Source organism: Salvelinus namaycush, chromosome 34 (assembly GCF_016432855.1).
Source record: "Salvelinus namaycush isolate Seneca chromosome 34, SaNama_1.0, whole genome shotgun sequence".
Taxonomy (NCBI): Eukaryota; Metazoa; Chordata; class Actinopteri; order Salmoniformes; family Salmonidae; genus Salvelinus; species Salvelinus namaycush.
Genome location: NC_052340.1, coordinates 17053620 through 17057483, shown reverse-complemented (window position 1 = coordinate 17057483; position 3864 = coordinate 17053620).

Sequence of the window (3864 nt, the reverse complement as noted above, 5' to 3'; positions counted from 1 at the left end):
TTGGTCAGGGCGTGAGTTGGGGTGGGTTGTCGATGTGTTATTTTCTGTGTTCGGCCGGGTATGATTCTCAATCAGAGACAGCTGTCAATCGTTGTCCCTGATTGAGAATCATACTTAGGCAGCCTGTGATTCACGTGTGTTTTGTGGGTGTTTGTATCTCGTGTCTGTATTCGTGCCACACGGGACTGTTTGTCGGTTCGTTTCTCTTTTGTCATTTTGTTTCATTAGTGTTCCGGTTATTTTTGTTAATAAATAATCATGGACACAAACCACTCCGCATATTGGTCTGATCCTTCTCGCCTCTCCTCCTCGTCCGAGGAGGAGGATTACGACGACCGTTACAACCATGGTCAAATAGTTTGCTATGGTGTACTGTCAATTTAGGGCCAGATAGCACTGCATTTTGCTTGTGCTTGTGTTTCCCAATAAGCAATGTAGTTTTGTTTTGATTGTGTTGTAATTTGGTTTATTCTGATTGATTGGATGTTCTGGTCCTGGGGCTTCAGTGTGTTAGTAGAACAGGTTTGTGAACTCAGCCCCAGGACCAGCTGGATGAGGGGACTTTTTTCTTTGCTCAGCTCTTGGCATTGCAGGGCTTGGTAATGATATGAGAGGGGGTCACTGTATTTTAGATGTTTCCAAAACTTAATTGCTCTTTTTGGAGTTTTTATTATTAGTGGATATTGGCCTAATTCTGCCCTGCATGCATTGTTTGTAGTTTTCCTCTGGACATGTAGGAGAATCTTACAGAACTCTGCATGCAGGGTTTCAATGTGGTGTTTGTCCCATTTGCTGAAATCTTGTTTTACAAGTGGACTCCACACCTCGCTGCCATAAAGTGCAATTGGTTCAATGACCCATTCAATTAGGTATTTCAATTTGAATTCGTTTTTTTAATGGCGTAGAATGCCCTGCGTGCTTTCTCTCTCAGTTCATTCACTGCCCCATTAAGGTGTCCAGTTGAGCTTATTTTTAAACCTAAATAATTGTAGTGTGTGCAGTACTCTATATATTTTGTACCAAATTAGAACTTTGGTCTAATTCCCAGAGATCTGAATATTCTCTGGAAAATCATTATTTTCGTTTTTTTGTGGTTTACTGACAGGGCCCAGGTCTGGCAGTATTGCTCTAGCAGGTCCAGGCTCTGCTGTAGGCCATGTGCTGTGGGTATCATCTGCGAAAAGTAGGCATTTAACCTCTGAATTGTGGAGCCTAACACCAGGGGCTGAGGATTTTTCTAGAATAGTGGCCAATTCGTTGAAGTAAATATTGAAGAGTACAGGGCTCAGATTGCAACCCTGGCAAAGGCCCCGCACCTGGTTAAAGAATTATGTTATTTTCTTGCCAATTTTAATGCTGCACATATTGCCAGTATACATTGATTTAATTATGTCATATGTTTTACCCCCTACACCACTTTCAATAACTTTGTAGAACAGTCCTGTATGCCAAATAGAATCAAATGCTTTTTGGAAGTCGATAAAGCAAGCGCATATTTCGGTATTATTTTGGTGTACATGTTTATCTATCAGGGTGTGTAAGGTGTAATATGATCAGTCGTGCGATGTTTTGGTATAAATCCAATTTGGCTTTTACTCAAGACATTGTGCTTATTAAGGAAGTTTAGAACTCTTACATTTATAATACTACAGAAAACCTTCCCCAGGTTACTGTTCACACAAATGCCTCTGTAATTGTTAGGGTCAAATTTGTCTCCGTTGTTAAAGATTGGGCTTATGAGTCCTTGATTCCAGATGTCATGGAAATAACCTACACGCACGACCAAATTAAACAGTTTTGATATAGCCAATTAAAATTTTGCACTCGTGAGTTTGAGCATCTCAATTAGGATGCCATCAGGTCTGCATGCTTTTTTAAATTTGAGGGACTGAAGTTTCTTATAGAGCTCCTGGTCAGTAATTGGGGAGTCCAATGGATTTTGATTGTCCTTTATAACTTTTTCTAATCCATTAAACTTCTCATGAATTTTGCATTGTTCTGCATTTGTGTCAATTTGAACGGTGTTGTAGAGTGTTTTAAAATGGGTTGTCCATATGTCACCATTTTTTATTGCTAATTCCTCTTGTTTCTATTTTTTTTTCTCCAATTTTGCCAGAAGTTTTTTGTGTTTATGGACTCCTCAAATAGTGTCAGCTGCTTGCTGTTGTACTGTGCTTGTTTGGTTCTGAGTGTACGTTTATAGAGTTTTAAAGTCTCACAGTAATGAAGGCGTAATTCACTATTATTTGGGTCTCTGTGCTTTTGGTTGGATAGTGTTCTAATTTTTTTCCTTATAATTTTACAATCTGCATCAAACCAGTTGTCATCTGTGGTCTTTTTTGTTTAGTTTTTTATCAATTTCATTTGTGCTTCTTTTGCCATTTGCCTGAATATATAGTTGATGTTTTTTACTGCTAGATTGATGCCTTCTTTACTTTGAGTGAATGTGCTATTCAGAAAGTTATCTAAGAGTGTTTGGATATTTTGCGCAAAGGAACATATATTTTTCTGTCAGTACAAGTTCTTTTTTCAGTTTTAACCAAATGTGATATTTACCAAATTTGAGGGGATCATTTAGATTTTGTATTTCGGATTTGTACCAAATGATCAGTCCTCCAGAGTCTCTGCCTCTATTGACAGAGCTGTGTTTCTGTGATGGCACAATTACATCTCTGTAGCCTATGAGACAGTGAGTGACACCATGTCTCCTGCAGAATGATGACATCAACATCTTTAAGTCTCTCTCTCTCTCATTATTTGACCCTTCAGGTCATCTATGAACATTTGAACAACTCTCATAATCTTCAACCTGCACAGCCAGAAGAGGACTGGCCACCCCCCAGAGCCTGGTTCCTCTCTAGGTTTCTTCTTAGGTTCCTGCCTTTCTAGGGAGTTTTTCCTACCCACCGTGCTTCTACATCTGCATTGCTTGCTGTTTGGGGTTTTAGGCTGGGTGTCTGTATAAGCACGTTGTGACATCTGCTGATGTTAAAAGGTCTTTATAAATAAATTGTATTGATTGATTGACATACTTCTTTATGTGATAGAACCAAGTGATATATTGAGGGTTACTACAGCCATTGCATCACAAGAAAGCACACAACCTACTGAAACAAAGTGATACTACAGATCTAGGAGTTGAGACACAACCCGTCGCCAATGATAAGAATACAACACAAATCATTTCCACAGTTACAACATGCGATGAAAAGTCCTGCTGCACGTGGCTGTTTAACTTGGTCTGGTTTCCACTCGGTGGACTAGTAAACTGCTGGTAAACTCTTAATAACATACAACATAAAGCATGTTGAAGGGTTCATTTAAAATCTGTCTCTGAAGAGAGAGCAATATATTTAAATAGTTGTTGATATAGTCCTAAAGTGTTATGCATGTCAGCAATCAAGTTTTCAAGATATATAACTTTCAAAATACTTAAATACATCCGGTATGATGCATTTGCATCATATGATGCAAAACGCAGCCTCATATGATGCAAAACACAGCCTCATATGATGTAAAATGCATCATACCGGCTGTTTTCCTTTAATGCAAATAGTTCCATTGATAATCACAAAATATGATTGTCATTGTTTCCATCTGGGTCATGTTCAGTAGAACACACAGTTTTCATTGGACAAACTCAGGTAAGTACCTCTCCATTTCAAAACGTCAAAACATTTGTACCTGGGACAAGCAGGAGGGGTATATGTCCTAACATGTACACCGTACAGGGGGCTAAACAGTGAGCAGCATCAAAGGCTTCCCTCCCTACTCTCCTTCTCTCTAACACCAGTGAGATATATGACTGTTTATTATAGGCCACATAGAACAAAGGGAATCTGCAATAGGCAGGGTACAATGACA